Raw genomic sequence first — 20,655 nt, forward strand, 5'->3', positions numbered from 1 at the left:
GGGAATCCTTACTTTGCATAACACAAGGAAGCCATTACAAAATATTTTAAAGACCTCACCAGAGAATTCATATGCACCAGGAATGAGATTAAGTACGATCACAGTAATTATATTGCACCGTCAACAGCCTTCTTACTTCATCAGTTTGAAGGAAGAACGCTTTTGACATGCGCTTAATATATAAACCCCTCATTGATAAAGCTGACTACTTCATCTGCAAAACTTAATCTGAGTGAAGAGCGTCTTGCAAAGTAAATAATCTTCACACCTTGCTCGGATTAAATATAGGATCAATCATGTGTAATTCAGCTTCTTCCTAACTTATATTGAAAGCCAGCAGTACGGTTCTCATTTTTAGGAAGTGAATCCTATGTGTTATTATGCTTTTTATTATGTATAAATTTTTTATATCATCGATATGGTGTTGTGCGGCATATTTTGTGTAGCCGCGCGTACTGCTATTGTAATTTTAAATTGTCGCTATTCAATTATTTTGCCGCTGTAAGAGACAACCTTAGTATTACTTATATCTTACTTTGAAAAGTATTAATTAAATTATTGTGAAAAGTAAGTTAATTAAATAATGTGTTTATTGCGAGAGAGAGATTCTCACATGGAACGTTGATTTTGTTACTCATACAGGCAGCTGTTCATTGCAGTAGAGCGGCTTCAGCAGGGGATAATCTATGGAAATAAGACTGATCTCAGTGAACAGTTAACTGCTAATTAAACCTTAAAAGTTGCAGTTGCGTTCCTTCTGCATATAGTAAAAAGAAATTACAGACAATTTACAATTTAAAAATTTATTAACTGTCTCTTGACCAAAACACTAATCTATTATTTGCTATTATGATTCAGCAGAATACCTGCAACTCTTGTCTCTCTCTATCGCTGTATAAAACTCAGTTATAGTTCATAGGCCATTAATATATTGCCTTTGAAAATTGTGTGTGAGTGAGAGAGTATATTTCAAAATCTTGGGGCATTATCCGGCTAGTTCAATTACTGTCATTAATAACGGTGATAACGACTAGCGATAGTAGTGTAAGCTTGAATTTAAAACTAGTACCACACGCCTCCGTAGCCAAGTGGTCAGGAGCGGGAGTGCAGTAGCACACGCTTCTTGAGTAGACCGGGGTTCAAGCCCCTGATTGATAAATACGGTCGATCTGCCAACCCGCAGTGGACCAGCGTGGCAGATTATGGTCCATTTCCCTCAATATCAACATGATATTAAGGAGGCTTCCATCCTGCAGTGGGTTGATAATGGCTGCAGTTTTACCACACTATCTAAGTTATTTATTAGAATGCCGAATTAGTAGAGGCATATGATGACTTTACTAATTCTGATTCCATTAGCATTAGTAGAGGCATGTGATGCAAGAAACCAAGCTTAAATAGCATCAGCCAAAAAAAACCCTTCCCATTTCACCCATCCATTCTCTCCAAAGGTTTGTCTAGTTCTGCCTTGAATTTATTTAACCTGTCAACTTCCACAACGACAGATGGAAGTTGGGTGGATCTAGAACAGGTGTTTTCTACTTTAAATCCCACATGTTTAATAATTACAACCGATTCTAAATCAAATCTTTCTTATGGTTCAGCAGTGTCTTGGACAACAGAGGTACGTAGGATTTTCGAGGAACTTTTATTCACCTACAATTTAAATCTTCACAACTTACCCAACCAACAGTATACGTTCTCAAACGTCCATGGAGAATCAAACATTGATTTAACCATTTCAACTCCTGCCATTTCCTGGAGGATCTCTGATTGGACCATACATACTGACTACACAAACAGTGACCACCGAGCAATCACTTTTAAGGTATCTCTCCTTCCAAATACTACAGGTCTGCCTCCTTCTCCTCCTCTTAGAAGGAGAAGATTTTAGAAGATTTTCTATTAAAACACCATCAAATAGCCTTTATTTGGTCTTCAAATGGCCTGTATCTGGTCTTCAATTCACCAGGATTTCAACGCGGACACTCGCTGCTCTTTGAACCAGCTCAATGCTTCACAATATGCATTCTATGTGCAGACTGCCTTACTTCGTGCTACAGAACGCTCCGCTAAGAAGAAAATTAGCAATCATACTACAGTTCCATGGTGAACAAAATAAAAATTATTATTTTTAGGGTTGCCCGTAATTAAATACATAAACCCATATTTGTGTCTGTAAATTGCGTATGTTCTATGGTCGATTTGCCTGTTTTGCTGGACGAAAAAACCCCAGTTACTGGGGAGAAAAACCTTGCTATCTACGCCTGAGACCGACTACCTCAGCCACGGAGTGAAAAAAGCCCATTCCTCGCGTCATCGACGGGATTCGAACCCACGCCTTTTCCACCCGGTGTGGGGAGGACGGTGACGATACCACTGTGCTACACGCCCAGTCCATGGTGAACAAATCAAATTACTATATTAGAGTTACCCGTAAACGATTACATTAATCCGTATTCGTGTCTGTAATTTGCGTGTGTTCTCTGGTCGATTTGCCTGTTTTGCTGGACGAAAAAACCTCAGTTCCTGAGGGGGAAAACCTTGCTATCTACGCCTGAGACCGACTAACTCAGCCACGGAGTGAAAAAAGCCCATTAAAGTTCCTCGCGTCATCGAGGGGATTCGAACCCGGGCCTTTTCCACCCGGTATGGGGGAGGACGGTGACGATACCACTGTGCTACCCACGCAGACAGTCCATGGTGAACATATTACTGTATTAGGGTTACCCGTAAATGAAATTACATTAACCCGTATTCGTGTCTGTAAATTGCGTGTGTTCTCTGGTCGATTTGCCTGTTTTGCTGGACGAAAAAACCTCAGTTTCTGAGGGAAAAAACCTTGCTATCTACGCCTGAGACCGACTAACTCAGCCACGGAGTGAAAAAAGCCCACTAAAGTTCCTCCCGTCATCGACGGGATTCGAACCCGGGCCTTTTCCACCCGGTGTGGGGAGGACGGTGGCGGTACCACTGTGCTACCCACGCAGACAGTCCATGGTGAACAGCTGAACTTTCTACTCTGCGCAAAATAGTACACAAAGCACGCAGAAACTTTCAACGGAGAAGGTCCCAGCCTGAACCAGAAGTTGCCGGACTAAAAAATATCTATAAAAGCCAGTGGAAAGAATATGTAAATGCAATTTCAAAACAAAAAACTTGCCTCTTGGCAATACTTAGTTCACTCTACAGGAAATTCTGATACCTGGGGTCTATTACATAAAATTAGCAAAAGCAAGTTTCACTCTCACGAAGTGTACAACACTGTAGTGAACAACGATACAGAAACCACTAACTGGAATGACTCAGTTAAGGCCATCCTGGATCGCTTGCTTCCCCTAGACGATCTCACCACAGAAACTCCAGAACAAATATCTATTAGAAATAGCAACTCAATGTACCACTCCTCATATGAAACGGATCTCTTCACTCTTCCCGAGCTAAAGCTGGGCCCTAAGCAAAATAAATATCCATAAATGTCCAGGTTTAGATTTTGTGTAAAATGCTGTAATTCTCAAATTTGCTGAAATCTTTCCAGAAATACTTCTATGTACAACAAATGACTTACTGAGGGGATTTTTGCTAATCTCTGGAAGGTAGCGTTGATCAAAATTATTCACAAGCCTGAAAAAATAAATCTGATCCCAAAGCATACAGAACCATCTCTATTTTTGGCAAACTTGGCAAACTATTTGAGGGATTGTTAGCACCCAGAGTAGCAGATTTAATTGAAGGTCAAAACTTAATATCCCCATCCCAATTTGGCTTCAAGAAGGGAAAATCCTGTGAATACGCCTTGGTGTCTTTAGTTAATCACATATCAGCTTCCAAGGCTAAATATGAACTGGCCATATTCATTGACTTCTAGGGAACTTTCGATTCCCTTTGGTGGGAGAGCGCTCTCAATTGTCATACCAAAGCCAAATGCTCCCAGCAACTATTCCAAGTTATTAGAAGCTACTTCCAAAATAGACTCATCCAAGTAATCTCGAAACAGTAGTCTCTCTCAAGGACCATCTCAAGAGGATGCCCCCAGGGATCCTCTTGGGGCATCCTCTTCTGGAAATAGTTTTGGATAGCTGGCTCATGCAAAAACCTGACAATATATCTGTCTTCGCCTACGCTGATGATTTGGTTCTTCTAATCCCAGATCGATCGCATCTTCAACTAGAACAATCAGCCAATATAAATCTTTCTGAACTAATGAAGTAGTCAAGTATAAATAAACTGCGAATATCTGCCACAAAAACAAAACTGATGTTTTTTAAGGACAAGTTATATTACAGAGGACCTCCTAATATAAAGATAGACGGTAAGCAAATCCCTTTTGTACCTGAACAAGTAACCAACCAACACCTGCAATGTCTATCGATATCTCTTAAAACTGATATCACCTGCCATCTCCCCTTTTTTTTTAAGCTGGTACCCTAGTTTTTTGGCAGCTGTGGGTATGGCGTTAGCTAGCACCACCCACTGGCATAGCACTACCTCCAGTGGGTGCGGTTTTCGTCCTTCCTAGGACAGACAAAGGCTGCTGTCTTGTGGTTTCTTGTGCCACAATTTATACTTCGGATTAGGTGCGTGATGTGATTTGGTGTGTGGACATGTCACATGTTCATTTCACTTATGACATTGCAATTAACATGATTCTATGTATGTCATTGTATATAATATAATATATATGTATGTATATAGCATATTTGCCTGTTTCTGGCTAGGGGCCGCTTGTTGTTTTGTTTTGTTTTGTTAATAAAACTGAATGAATGAAAAACTGCAGCTACAATTAATAGCAAAACAAAAAGCATTTATAATGTGAGATAGATAGAAGAACATCCAAGGTTTTCATAACACAATATAAGAAATACAACTTGTTTTGCGAAACTCAGAAAAATGGCAATGAATAGACATGTTTATGAAGGATACAAAATAATTGTACAGAAAACCAATTTAGTAAAGACTGCTGGTAGAAGAAGCTAGCACAGAAAAATTACATGCGAAGAAAAACAAAAGGAGAATAACTGATATAACCGCACCTTGTATGCGGATCGATTTAGCGTATTTGTATACAATGAAATGTTTACTATGTACAAATAGCGTAAATAAATGCTGTTTTGAAGGAAGTATATTTGGAGAAACCTATCAGAAATTTGTAAGTACCGATTTCTATTTCTGTATTTTGTGCTGCTTTAATTATTACCCAAAATTCCTAGTATTATGGATACAGTGCTAACCTCATTTATTCATATATTTTTATAAATTGCCTGGCTTCTCTCAGACGTTATGATCATGTTGCTACTTGATACATCTTTCGTGTTCCTTATATTATGTTTCAATACAGAGATTTGAGATGAATTAATAAGCAATACGAATAAAGGTATATAATATTCCATTAAAATAAATAAGGAATAACTTATGAAAATAATAAATAAACTACCAAAGGGAAAAAAAGCGGAATACGCTATGGCATTGTTGTTACATGGTCCTTGAGCACACGGCCATGCTAGCTGTATGATATTCTATAATTGTCTCCCACTGGAAGGTGGCGTATCTAAATGTCTGACAGCCTGTTCGATCTCATCCCATAGATGTTCTACGGATTCAAACCAGAACTGAGGGACCACTGGAGAAGGGTAAAATTTTCAGAGTATCCAGAAAATTGTTCCAGCATGTCTAGCTTAGCGGCACTGTGTATTATGCTTTTTTTTTTTGTATCACCCGAACATTCCCCAGACCAGAAACCACTGTCGCAAGCCTAAGTTATCCGCACAAGGCAATGCAGAGGTGCATTGTCTCTTGTTGTTGTCGCCACACACGCACATTGATAAAAAAACAAAAGGAAATGCGATTAGTCCGACCAACAGCACCCTTCAATCATCTGCCACCAAGCCATTGTATTCAAGCTATCAGCTGAGATGAAGATATCTGTAACGTCAGGAAGCGGATGTGGAGTCTGTTCTGATACCTCAATCTAATGAAGAACACGTCGAGTTGTCCTGCTGCAAGGTGCTCTGGACTGTTCCACTGTCTGACGGGCAGCTTCACCACCATAACCATCTGTCCGCCGCACAAGCTGTTATCCTCTTTCTTAACAGCCCATTTGACGCATTGTCCCGAAGGCAGACACACCTCCGTATTCTCCACCAAAATCATATCTCGTTGAATATTGTTCATATTTCAGTTTACGTTCAGTCTGCGATTGCTGTATATATTTTTGGACCTCGCGAGAAGTACAGTGGTAGCAATCACCTATGTAGAAAGGCCCGAGTTCGGATCCTTTCAATGATGCGTCAAACTTTTATAGGATTTTTCACATCGTAGCCAGGTTAGTTTGTTTTGGGCGTGGTAGCAAAGTTTTGTTCTTCTGTAAATTAGAGTTTTATCCATACAGCAAAACATACAAACCGGCCAGAGAACACTCGCATTTTATAGGCGTTCGAGGACAGCACAATGGATATATTCATCGTCTTTACTACACCGGTGGAAAAGGCCTCAGTTCAAATCTTGTCAATGACGCTAGGAATTTTTATGGCTTTTCACAAGGTGGCTGAGTTAGTCGGTCTCAAGTGAGAAGTGGACAGTTTTCCGTAGCAGCTCCGGTTTTTTCCCCAAAAATCAAGAAAATAGACTACAGAATACACGCAATTTACAGACCAAACATATGATCGTATTGTATGCATGGAGCTGCCGCTCTAGTTATTTCTAACGTAAAAATTTTTGTTTCTGCATCCAGCATTTTCCATACCTGGTATGGAAACAGGAACCTAATTTATGACAAAATTTCCATTTCGAAGGAGAAAATTCTAGTTCCAAAGCTGTTCGGTTAGTTGTTTTTTTTTTGTTTTTTTTTAACTTCGTGGTAGCTAAGGCTACGAGGCGTCAGAGCACTGTCTGTAAATTTGCGTCTATGCTATAGCTGGTTTGCCTGTTTGGCTGTTGAAAAATCTAAATTTCAGGAAGGAAACACCGTGAAACCCTCACCCGAGACCAATTGACTCGGCACGATGTGAAACTCAAAAACACCTCCCATCTGAATTCAGTTCGAACCTATTCATTTTGTCCGTAGTGTGGAAGGACGATGATCATAATCATAAGGTCGGCAACAGGCTGAAGCGAGAAGCGTCTAGTACATTGATGAATATACAAACTTTACTTATACAATAGCGCAAAATAATGAATGGAAGTTTGTTCATTTCAATGTAGGGAGATTAAATTAAGAATATTTTCATCGTAATCCACTTAGTTTTAAAGGTGAATGCACTGCAGGCATTTTGCTATCCCGTTGTTGCCATAACAGATTGCTGAGAATGCCGGAACCGAGACAAAATAGTAATTGAAATGAAATGATGCATAATAATAAACATTTTAATGGTAATATACGTTCGTAGGGCAATGCAATTGCATTTTCAAATAACGTGGAATGTCATTCAAAAGCAACCATTGATTAATAGTAATAGATACGTTTAAAAGCGTAAATTGTCGGTTTTTAGGTTCCCAATCAAAAAGCAATGTGAATATTAGAATAAGTGATTGTCGATTTAATTAATAATAACACTTTACTAGGGGTATATTCAAATAAACTTTACCAGGAATGTGCAGAAATAAACAAAAAGAAACACGTCATACTGACTGCAGAAAAACACGATAAGCGAGTGAAACTCTCAAAGCTTTAGCGGATTTATATTTAAAATATTAACTTGCAACTGTCACTCATGTTTCAATAAACATCTGTCGTTTTCGTTTACGTCAATTTTCAGTTGTTTTTATGTATTTCTTTGCGTTCGCAGAATGTTCTTACCTAGACTCAGACTACCGATTTTAGATTTTATTTATTTATTTTTTTACTTGATCGTTGCTTCCACCGAGAAAAATGATATTATATTCAACAAGCTTACTGGTAGTGGAGCAAACAGCACACTGATCTCGCTTAACTCCGTTTTACTTGAAGTTCTAGATATTACCGAGAATATGAGAATGCTGTACAGTCTTTGCAAATTCAATATAACGCCTCGAGCCGGCAAAGCGCACAAAGTAATTCCTCAAGTTCCACAATTTTGAAAACTTTTTCAAAATCAGGATAAGATGATTGTTCTCTCTCTAACGTAACTCGAGGAATGGAAAATTATCCCATAATTTCTTATTTTCTGGTTGGTTAGATTTGTAAGTTAACCGCAAAGGATGGGCGAATCGCACACCCAATTTCACACTTAAATACACACACTTACAAGGACAAAAGCGTAAGCAACGTTCTTGTACAAGCGCTTATCATTTCAGTATTCTCTGAACTTGCCAAAAGTTTCAAAAGTTATTTATTTATCTCTGTCAGATTATAAGACAGGAAAGATATACCCGATAAATTATTTCTCTCAGTGATTTATCTATTTAATAAGAAAAGAAAAACAATTACCGAATATCAATCGCTACCTGAGGAATGATAGAATTCGACACTTTAATTAAAATTTAAAATTATTAAATACATCAAGGAAATTCACTTTCTGTAAGTTCGGGTTGATATTTCTTCTTCTTCTTCTTCTTTAAGAGGAGTGTTTCCATTTACAATGGGTTTCCTCAGCCTACAAGTTATTTTTTGGTAGGAATTTTCGCCAGCCACAAAGTGCGGTTCAAGGTGTCTTGATCAGTTAAACCTCGGGCTGTCATGCACTCCCGTAATCCATCCATCCATGTCCTCCTAGGTCTTCCTCTTCTCCTTCTTCCTGGAGGTATACATTCCAGGATAGCCTTTGGATATCTGGTTTCTTGAATCCGTTTTACATGTCCATTACCAGGATCTCAGGAAGGTGTCGATATAAATATTGAAAAATGTTGGTGACATACAACGGCCTTGTAATAAATCTTTTGAAATGTGGAATTAAGGTGAAAAAGCCGATCCCACTTTAATTCTGCATCTATTATTCCTGTAAATTGTCTTAATAATGTTAATCAATTGTCCACCACTACCTGCCTCTTTTAGTGATTCCAATAAGAATTTTCTTGGAATATGAACAGGTCAATGAAAATCATAAAGATATCTTTTCCTTTCGATTGACATTTTGCAAGGATCTGTCGTACTTTTGAGATATGGTCTATACATCACATCCCAGCTGAAAAACCACTTCGTTCTTCTGACACCTCGATTCGGTTGATATTTCTGTTCTTCTACAATCCTAATTTATAAGTGGCGCGCAACAAACACTAAAACCAATGCTATGGACATCATCTTGCTTCATTTATGTGAAGATGACGATATTACAATGTAATGTACCAACCTATTTATCTGCACTGTCGTGTACAGTGTGCAGCATTTCAAGCAGTTTTCCTTCCCTTATTCCACGCATTACTCGGTTTTTAAATTTGTTAAACTTTCTTCTCTGAACAACGCTTTGCTTCAAAGAAAGGAACTCTTTCTTTGCCGGTATCGAATGAATGTTGTTACATTCAGAAACAAGGCTTTCGTAAAAGTTTTAACGCTAACGGTGACGCCTGTCGAAAGACTGTAGCTGCCAAACACACTTAGTCATCAGGTCACGTTTATAGTTCTCTTCCTAAGCGTACACCTCTGGAATCAAAAATCACTTGGCTAGGTTAAGCGTACAGGCTTGACATTGCCATTACTGCCAGTTACTCTCTCATAGGGGCAACGGATACATTTAAAAGTGGTCTGTTTTTCATACTTTTGTTACAATGTCTAATTTTAAGAAGAAAATGAAAAAAGCTGATGCCAAACGTAGTGTAAGAACTACCAAAAATCCAAGGAAGCTGTACGCAATCCATCTAAAGCTGAAGCTGTACGCAGTCCATTAAACTGTTAATCCCCAGTACACTTTCATAACAGAATAAACGGAATAAATTGGTTGCAATCAGCTTATGTCATTTTCTTAATGAGTATAGGTAATATTATTTTAATATTTAAAAATTGAATATCTGACGGATGAATTGTAATACCTAAAATAAGTGTGGGAAGTCCGTATCAACTTCCTGGTGATATCTGACCTGCATGCTTTGTTACAACTAGTAAACACCCTTTCATTGCTCATAATAAAGTGGTAATACTCCACATGGCTTATTTTGGTACTATTTCCTCCTCCTCTCTCCCATGACTGATGGGGAGGGCAGGGGTCAATAGTACAACATTTCTTTGAATGAAACAGTTCCTCATTTCCTTGGCTCTCCTTTTCCTCCTCTCTTGCGAAATGGAGAAGCTATGCACGCGTGTTGCATACAGACGAAGGCTCGCCTCCTAGTGGAAGGAAGGAGGACAAGAGAGGATTTTCCTTGTGCTTCTCCCACCTGATTGCGAAGTGGTCAGTCTAACAACTCAATAACACTACTAGACGAAACAGTACATTATACAGGCATTACTATCTTAGAATTTGTCTTGCTTCACCTCAAAGTACACAGGAATATAAAAAGAAACTTCTAGTATCGCCAGAACTCAGGGTACAATCTGTTCCTAATACGTTTTTAATAGTTCCTCATTTCCTTGAATAGAAGCAACTATAATAATGTTATTCTAAAAATTCAACTAAAATGCTCTTAGGTATAAAGAACATCAGCCAGCCTGCTCTCTCTTTGGATACAGTTTCAAGTAACTCTCCAGCTGCTGGATTCATCTACCTAGTACGTATCGATCTATGTTTAGTTTAGCCGAAGGAAATAATTAGCACGGTATTTCCCCGATAACTCTTGGTTCACTTTGATAACCTGTTAGGCTCGAAAATCTCAGAAGTTTGTTTCTTTTTCGCATATTTTCTTAATTTCTTATTGATATACAAGGTTTATTTTTTTTTATGAATGAACTAGAAATAATTAGCGTGTATATTTGTATCAAACGTTTTTATAAGAAAACAGTAAAGGAGCTTTTCCTAATGCGAATTAGATGCTTTAATGAACGTAGAGGTCTACTGTTCACATGAAAAAAGAGAAAAAAAAAAAAACCTGGGAGTTGAAATAAATGAGAAATAAAGAAGCATCTGTATCATCGGAATGGAGGGGATTAAGGTCTCAGAATCCAAGGAAGCTGTACGCAATCCATCTAAAGCCGAAGCTGTACGCAATCCATTAAATTGTTAATCCCCAGTACACCTTCATAACAGAATAAACGGAATAAATTGGGTGCAATCAGCTTAGGTCATTTTCTTAATGAGTATAGGTAATATTATTTTAATATTTAAAAATTGAATATCTGACGGATGAATTGTAATACTGCTAAAATAACTTAATTTTTGTAACAGCTTATAGAATGCATGACTAAAGATAACCTATTTCTAAAATATATCTTAGAATAAAGCATGGCAGTAGATTCAAGTGGAAATCACTGCTCTTTCATGCAGCAACCGTTAATTTAATAACCAAAAACAAACATTATAAGTACTGTGTGTAGCTCTAGTTGAAGCTTACAAAATAAACCCTTTTCGAATGATGAAGTAAGTTTCGTTTGCCGATGTGATGCTTGGTATGAAGTAGTCTTATTTTAAATTACACAACCGTAAATTTATTTACACCATTCCATTACGAAAGTTGGTAATAACTTAAAGTGTATGCTAAGTCCTTAACTAAATGAGAGTTACGAGAACCACTCGAAGCAACTGGCATGCTTCTAGCGGTTCTCTTTTATACCATACTGCTATCTGTGAGCAAGTGAATTTTCTAGTAAATTACAACCTGAGTTGTAGAATTTAATAGGATATTACAGTTAACGATGCAATGAAAGACTTGGTTCCAGTTACAATATTACCATATGCAAGACTGAGTTTGTTTCCAAATTGGATGTGATATTGTTTGTGAAACTTCATATAAGCCGTAGTTGTAAGGGAATTCAAAGTGAAATTATACAATTCATCTGATTAATGTCATCATTGGTTATCACAGAACTACTAAAATTCAGGCATCAAAAAATAAAATACATATAGCAAATAATAGTCGTAAAATCTGCGTACCAGGAGCCAGGAACAAAGTTGAAATAAGACTTCTAAGCAGGCTTCAATGCATACAGTGTGTGATGAAAAACCTCATACCACTCCTGAAACTTCCCAACCACAACCGCAAGGGAAAGAACTCTTCAAAGTCTAGTAATCGACGGGATTTTTAATGAAAGAGCTAAAAGAGATAGAAAAAAAGAACTCAGGATTCTGTACAAATAGCACTAATTTTGAATAAAATATTCAAGAATGCTAGCAGGGGGTCACTAATTATTACAGTTTCATCTGGTTCGAATTTCCTCTTTGGCATAAAATAAATAAAACGTCAAGTAAATAATATGATAACATATCTCTATTTTATTTTACTACAAAACACACTTATTTTTACCAAATTCGAAGAAAAGTGCGTTCAGCATAACGTATGATCGATTTTTAAATGTTACACGCTAAATTAATGGAGCCTACCAAAAGGAGTTTACTAAAATAATTACTTACCGCTTCCTGCCATATAAAAGGTTGGCCGTCGTGATTTGGTCGTTCCAGTTGGGTTATGAGAACCGAATACAGTACTGTACTTATCTGCGTTTTATCTCCTAAAGTTTTAACTCAATTCATGAGATATAAAAATAAAAAAAAACTTTTGTTTTCCTGTTGTTATTCACTGATTTATCCCTAGGTTAATGAGATGCTTAGATAACTGGAACGCCATATTCGACTCACATAAGAGTCGAATAACACAGCTTTTACTGTAACTTTCTTTTAGTCTCCTTCCTGATTCCTCAGCCCCATGTGGCAGTCCAGGAGTATAATAATAATTTATATATTTCTGCCAGGATGTGAACAAAGCCCATAAAAGTTTGTTTCTGCCTGGATTCTAAATAAATTCTATAGATGTGATCTTTACTTGCTTGTCTTATCTACATATATCTATATCCTTACGGTATGTGCGTTCGCGGTTCAATATGCACGCTTTTAAGGCTGAAAAACTGGGAATAATCGAGCCCTAATTCGTCTACTCGTGATCTACTTGATGGTTTACTTAAGACCTAATCTTGAAAAAGTCGACCATCGATTGAAGACGCCTTTAAGAATTTCTCCAGTCTCAAGCGGTATTTGAAATGAAGTTGGACCTCTCTAAATGAGCAACAAGTGGTAAACCCACCAAACTCGGGTAAAACAGGTAAGAAGCACAAGTGTTAAGGGTACTCGAACCATAATACCCACTTTGATTATTTTTCCATTTAAATTTTTTTAAAAAAATGGCAGCTGTGGATGTTAAAATTGTTAAATGGTCACCACTGTTCTTTGTTTTAAATGAATTTTCTTTGTTTGCAGGTTGAAAAGAACTCATCATTGTTTTAATTATTTCGAGAACAGAACGGGGATGTAACAGGTTCGAGAGATTCTTTTCGTGTTATTCTACTACCACATTTAACTGCTTTCTGGGTTACCCTTCAGCAAACAGGTGGCTTCCCAATTTGGATATCAGAAAAAGGAGTGGTCAGTAACAAGGAAATTCGAAGAAGAAATAAGGTAAGATATAGAAGCACTCGATTAATATGAGGTGCTGTAACTTTTATCCAGATCATCAAAGAAACAAGCAAAAACAGCTGTTTTGTTTTTTAATGCTCGAAATAGTTTAATTTTGGTATCGCAATAAATGCACGTCGATTTCAAGTATTTCATTCCTCCTCAGCATGCCGTTCTCGGATATTTTGTGAGTAGTCTTGAAATATTCACTAGTTATAACAAAATTTGCAGTTCTGCGCAATCCAGATCACAAAATTTATAGTTCTGCGCAACTCAGATCACAAAATTTGTAGTTCTGCGCAACTCAGATCACAAAATTTGTAGTTCTGCGCAACTCAGATCACAAAATTTGTAGTTCTGCGCAACTCGATCACTGACATCAAACACGACAATATAAAATAAAACAAAGCAGAAATGATAGTAATCAGTATGGGGAAGTAAACAGAAAGAATCTATTAAAATTAAATCATTTTAACATTTGAAGAGGTAGAAATAATTTATTTCTTGGGAGAAATTAGGACTGTTTGAAGCAGCTACATAATTCTTTGTTAGTTTCCTAATGTTCTGGCTAATTTTGCCTTGTGCTACGTTTTCCTTTTTCCTTTTTTTTTTGTTTCTTGTTTTGATAAACTTTATACGCTGTTTGAGTATTTACTTTATTTATGCAGCTCGTTGATGTTTTTTTAATTCTCAGTTGCGTGTCTTGTTGTAATTTTATTCTATTTTTTTTTTTTTTTTTGTTATCACGTGCTTAACAACTGCACTAGTTTTGAACTCTAAGTATGCTCTAACAAGGCTAACTATGCGATCCACAGACTACATTCAGTTGAAGGCAAAGCATGAACGTGAACAATGGGTAAGTACTACTAGAAGGACAGAAAAACTAAAGAACGTGCCCGAAATGCACAAGAGCATGGCCATCGCATTGCTAATCTCTTTGAACAGGAAAGCGCTGGTGTTGCCAACACGCTACTTCAACTTATAAAAGCGCAAATCTCCGCGAATGAAAAGAAAATGGAAACTGCCGTTGAACTGCAGCAGCAGCAGCAGCAGCAACGAGACACTCGACAAATTCAAAGAACACAGTATTTTGGGAATGCACGAAAAGTCAAACATGTGACATTTCCGAACACCTACTTGGTCTGGTGAATGTTAAAAGGCAATTTCAAGAGTCAAAATACTTCACACTCTTCTGACGAGAAGTTGCGTATCAAAGCAAAAAATAAAGACGAAAAAAGTTCAATTTGAATCCACTAGTTCACAAATTCGCAAAGAAAGCAATCATACAAACAAACAAACAAAGCAATCATACAACAACATCTCTAAAACATCTACACTTCTTTCAATCTTAATGGAGTTGGATAAGGGATTCCATGAACTGGAACTTCGCAAGTCAGGTCCATTTATGTAAAATATAAATAACGTTTATTTTTTTGTTGTTTCTACATTTACCGTAATGCAGAACACATACGGGAACATGTACAAATTTTCAGCAAGGCAATTAATGTAGGGTATTTTGGAATATTACCAAAAATATTTAAGATTTAAATGCAGTAGTTATGGGACTAATTTGTATTGGTACAAGTTGGTTATTACAGCTCCATCAGCTTGTGATCAGCAAATTATTATGACTAACTCCCCTTATGTTGAAATTTGTAATGATCGTGCTGATAAGCGTGGCAGCGGAGTCATGGTTCTCTACTAGATCATATCGCACTGCGTTGGATGAAAAGCAGCTTGGATCGCTTTGAACGTAGGTATGCTACCTTTTCATGCGGAAATTTTCAGATATAAATCTTCATTTACCAACCACGGTGATACACAAGTGTTCTATAAATGAACTTCAAACGTCTTCTCCGATGTTCTTACTTTTTAGCAAATTATACTGTATTTGCAGCTGGAGTGGCTTGAGACTTAGCCCAAAAGAGAGAATTTAACATTAAATATTGTTTTTCCCAGCATTCCTAACCAGATTCCCATGATACGTAACGCTTCATTTGCATCTGACAACTAGTCTCTGGCGTTCTGAATGTTTCTCGATTGCATACAAACTGAAGAAAGTTGTGACTTTTGCTAAATTCCTACAGTAAGATTTTGTCTTAGTTGTATTGCCTTTTTTTTCCAGACTCTTAGTCACTTTGCACAAAGAGAAGTAATGCTGTGGGTTTTATTTTTTAACCTTTCTTGGACTTTACCAGTAGCAGGGGTGCCGATTGAGTCTTCTCTCATATTTTTTTCCAAATCTTTGATCTAAGAGGAAAGCGTGGTCTCTCTCTTTGGCAGTTTGCAATCCTTATTATAGTCACACAAAAAAAAAAAAAAAGTCAAATTTGCAAAATACAAATAACGAAAAATCATGCTGTATTTATTGTGATACGTTACACGCGTTTGAGTACCACTAATGCTAAATAATACTCTTGTATTCTCCACTTCCTCCTGATCCTCCGTGCTATCCCGAGGTACAAATAAACAGCTTATTTTTTTAACATTCAGTGAAATATGGGAACTTTGTATAGTGGAATATTACCGTATTAAGGAGCACTGTGACTACCATCAGATATTTTTCAATTTAATGATATTTTACAGAACTGCTAGAATGAGGCAATTTTTTTCAAATTATAGGAAATTGAGTTTCAGAATTTTTTTTTTCACTCTCTCCTATTGAATGTTATAAAGGCATTTCCCCTCAATATTTTTATTATTTTTTTTTCTCGGACGGGCGGTGGCTAGCCTAGAGTAAACAGTGCAGGAGAATACTGATGGATAGCATTCTCACAGGCTAAAATGCAGCAAGAGCAAAAATTTCTCTCTTCAAGAATTCTTATCCTTTAATTGACCTAACTGAGCGAGGGTTTCTGAATTGCAAGTTAGTTGCACCAGATGGCGTGTGTTCTGTGTGAATAGCAGGATTAGATATCTGATATTTCAATGTGGTTTGCAAATTGGTATCTGGCATTCCTCGAAATCAACATACCTGAAGCAGTGGTACATTCATTTTTCGAAGCTATCTAAAGAAATTACACGGCATTTGAATTTGCAGGAGTTGGTATTATCAAAGATTTTCTTCAGCATTTAATGGTAGAAACACAAGCATATAAAAGCAAAATTTAAATTTGATTCAAATGCATTTTGTAGGTTTGTAGCGTATTTAGTTATTTATTATTATTTTTTAATGCGTATTTAACAGAAGATACGTTTGAAAAAGCGTGGACACATTAAATAATGTTTGTAATGACGAATTTTTCTTTTTTGTAATAAATTGTTCTAATATACAGTAATATCACTTACTTTTATAGCTACTGCTGTAAGTACAAATAGCCGCTATTTCCCAAATGAATGCAACTAATTTTTCCTATATTCAATTAAAACGCTGTCGAATTAAAATCACAATTAAATAAGCAAGCAACAACACATGTGCTACAATAAAAGGATCAATGGCTATACAGTACTGTTCCCTGCGCGAAATTATAACTACCGGAAGTGACACTGATGACGTCAATTCAAATCGTAAAGAGGCTTTATCTCGAGGCGGTGTTGGTATCGTCCATAATTAGTTCGCTGGATATTTGGACGAAACATTGAGCAAACTCGAATTCTAGACTGAGATGCATTAAAGTTGACAGAGTCAATTAGTGCTCCACATTCCCCTTGGCGATAATAACTTTATACACAAAATATAAGTCGGTATGCTTCCTTCTGTCATAGCAGGAATTAAGCTTGAAGACTATGAAGGAAACATTGCATAGACTTCCGTGTGGAACGGGATCTTGTTCCTGTAACAAAAAGTATTTGATGAATTTTCTTTGAGACTTTTTGATATCTTTTATCAATGTAGAAAAATGAGGATCCCAGACAGCAGTTGCGCTAAAACAGGTGGATTCGAATTTGGATCTATTCTTTCTAATAAACCCTGCCATTCTGCGGAGTCGGTAATATTGCAGATTGTTTATGGAATGGCCCAATAGATTCCAAATCAACTTCAAGTTCCATAACATTATCATTTCTGGAAATAGAAATCTTCCAAAGCTGCATTCATATTTTTATACGTGCCTTTTGTGCCTAATCGCACAGATAATGACAGCATTTTAAGATATCAGTTGAGCATTCACTGGTTGAACCATGAACCACACTGCAAGATTAGTTATGGAATTTTGACGAACTATTCATTATTTGCTACGATTGAATAAAGTTTTAAGTCGTCAGCATATATCAAGTAGAGCAGGACATGGAACGGGATCTTGTTCTCATTAATAGAAACTAATGGGATGTAACTAACATAAAATATAATTGATTTTAATTGCGCATATTAGAGTCTATCCTGAGGATAACATTCTGTCCCAAATATTAGAGGCCCATTAGCACCATATGATCCTAATTTATATGCAAGTAGGTCAGATACTTCAGAAAAAAACCTATATTCACAAATATAGATTTTTTTCTGAAGTAAGCAATTAAGTTATTACATTCCATTGATTCTTCCAGCGTTCCGGGCACCGTTAGAACAAGTCCAAACAATGTAGACCACCATCCCACGGAAAGCAATTGACTTTCATTGTTGGTACAGTACAAATGGAAGAAACTATTTACATGCCACATCCTGATGCATCCCAAACGTGTGCACATGACTGTAAGTATATTATGTCTGTAGATGTGCATGTACATGGGCCGATCTGTATGTTGTGCTGCTGAAAATCCTCGAAAAAACTCTCTATCTCTCCACTGAGATCGGCTGACTACAGCTCGAATGAAGGGTACTTAAAAAATTCCTCCTGTCATCGACGGGAGTCTGCGCGGGTAACACAGTGGTATCGTCACGTCATCCCCACACCTTGTGGAAAAGGCCCGGGTTCGAATCCCGTCGATGACGAGAGGAGCTAAAAAAATTTCCAAAAGATAACATCGTACGCCGACGATCTGAAGCTTTTCATTCATTCGGATCAGCCGGAGCAAGAGCTCTCTATCCGAATAGCTGCAACAAAATAAATCCCCGAGATAAGCACCTTTCTTCAATACATTGGTCTTGAACTAAATGCCGAAAAATCTGCCCGGATGACGTTTACAAAAAAGGAGAAGAATAATCCCAATGCACATCTCTATAAATGGACATCAAATTAAACTTGTCAACTCTCACAAGGACCTAAGTTTGGTCTGGGATTCGAACCTGTCTTTTCAGGAGCACTTCAAGGAAGCTAGAATCAAATTCTTCTCAGCCCTTTGGTCAGCTCGACAGGAACTGGTGGGTTACGGCAATAGCAAGCTGAAAACTAAGTATATACGATCTTGTGTAGAACCGGTGGCTCTCTACGCATCGGAAACTCGTCCTCTGTCTCTCAAACCCAACCTACCTGCGGCAGCTCTTGGGGATTGAGTATTAGCTTCTTCGATCCCTCAATAGGACTTCAGGACATCCCCTTACTATCTCTAGGGGTATAATACATTCGCTGCATGGAATGACCCTTTGATGCAGATCATCACCGCTCGCAACATAAATACACTCTCTAAGCTCATTTCCGGTAAATTAGACGCTCCCAGCATCGATAGCCTCATCATCCTTCCCAAGAATAACAGCAGAAGAATAAGTAACCGGCAAACATCTGTGATCCCACCTGGACTCAACCAAATCAGCTCGCTCAGTCATATGTCCCCAGCAAACACAATTGGACTTCTCAACGACTTAAACATCAACCCTGAGGTAATTTGCATAGACAAGGCCTACAAAACAAAGGTTTTTGCAGATACCTACCCAATCTTGCAATTTTAGACTTTCATTTCACTATGGTCCTAGGTGGCTTCTGTACTTGACGATGATCTGTGCCCCTTCTCCTGTTCCAGTCAGCCTACAGCATCCTGCCATCATCCTCGCACTCTTCTTGGACAGACGCTGAATGTATATTGAGCATTTATGTCGAACATAATCTGTCTTCGCCCTGTATCTTTATCTTTATATCTTTTATAATATCCAATACAGATATTATATTGCTATGTTATGATTGTGTTTACCCTCTTAGCATTTTATTGCTGTCTAGGGGTGAATGTAACTTTTACTTTACCTGAATTAAATAAATAAAATAAACTTTAACGGGCTTTTTTCACTCCATTGCTGAGTTAGTCGGTCTCAGGCGTAGATGGCAGTTTTTCCCCCCAGAAACTGGGTTTTTTTCTTCTAGAAAAACAGGCAAATCGACCAGAGAATATAGACAATATAAAATGGGTACATGTAAGAAATTACGGATGGCCTTAATATAATAATTTGGATTTAATGTGGATTTGTCATCGACGGAAATCAAACCCAGATGTTTCCAAAGGAGTGGTAGACGGTGATGTATATGGTGCTCATTAGGCTGCTACAGAGGGCTCTTTGTAGTAATATTCAGTGTTTCCGTTCTCTGTACCAGAATATTCGGAGAAGCGCATTCCTAGGAACCAGCTTCACGTTCCATGTATTTGTTGGGTTGTACGCTTATCACAAGTTTATCAACTATCTTTCCAGTGAACGTGTTGAGGGCAACTTTTGCGCTTTCTTCTCACTATACATTTGTACGTTTCAACTGTTGACATGTGTAGAATGGACACATCCGCTATGTGACACCCTACTATTACACCAATTATAAAGGGATATTGGCCTCTTCATTCCGTTCCATGCCATTGTGTGTGTGTGTAAGGCTGGAATGGACAGGTAGAGGAGAGTGTTACCTTACTCTTCCTGTCATGTGACCTCTTGGATTCACCATTACTTCTTAGAGAAGATACAAGAGAACTTCAGCATTTGCTTCTCGTTACTGATAGTGGAGCGAGTAGCAGCTGGAACCAGTTAATTTGTAATTGTCTTGGAACTTTTTGATCAGAATTCATATAAATTTTAACACTGCTAGGTAAACTTTGTTACATTTATAATGCAAGCGTATATATAAACAGTCTATCTACCTTTATACTTTCCACACACACACACACACACACACACACACACACACACACACACACATACATATCAATATATACATATACATATATATGCACACACATCAAAGGGAGCAAATATAGGCTGCTAACTGCTCATAGGTTCTTGTTTTGAAAGATCTGATTTTATTTTTGAGGAAAATTCTTTCAAAAACAAATTCGTAACTCGTAACGTCTTCTGCATTTTTCGTTCCATTATTATTTAAGTAATTTAAGATTAAGGGTCAAATAGACCAGTAAAGTGATTACTTTG

At 37.4% G+C, this 20,655-nt stretch overlaps 1 protein-coding gene across 2 annotated transcripts in view; it reads left to right on the plus strand.

Moving 5' to 3' along the window:
* LOC150088316 (uncharacterized) overlaps nt 1-20,655 on the plus strand; it is a 144,296-nt gene that overhangs the window by 54,746 nt on the left and 68,895 nt on the right. For both annotated transcript variants that reach the window (XM_090370711.1, XM_090370710.1), the window contains exon 2: nt 13,251-13,448. The gene's annotated coding sequence lies outside the window, so the exon portion shown is untranslated. The remainder of the gene's footprint in view (nt 1-13,250; nt 13,449-20,655) is intronic.

The sequence above is a fragment of the Mastigoproctus giganteus genome, chromosome 3 (genome assembly GCF_048544385.1).
Source record: "Mastigoproctus giganteus isolate SK-2022 chromosome 3, ASM4854438v1, whole genome shotgun sequence".
In the NCBI taxonomy this organism is placed as follows: domain Eukaryota; kingdom Metazoa; phylum Arthropoda; class Arachnida; order Uropygi; family Thelyphonidae; genus Mastigoproctus; species Mastigoproctus giganteus.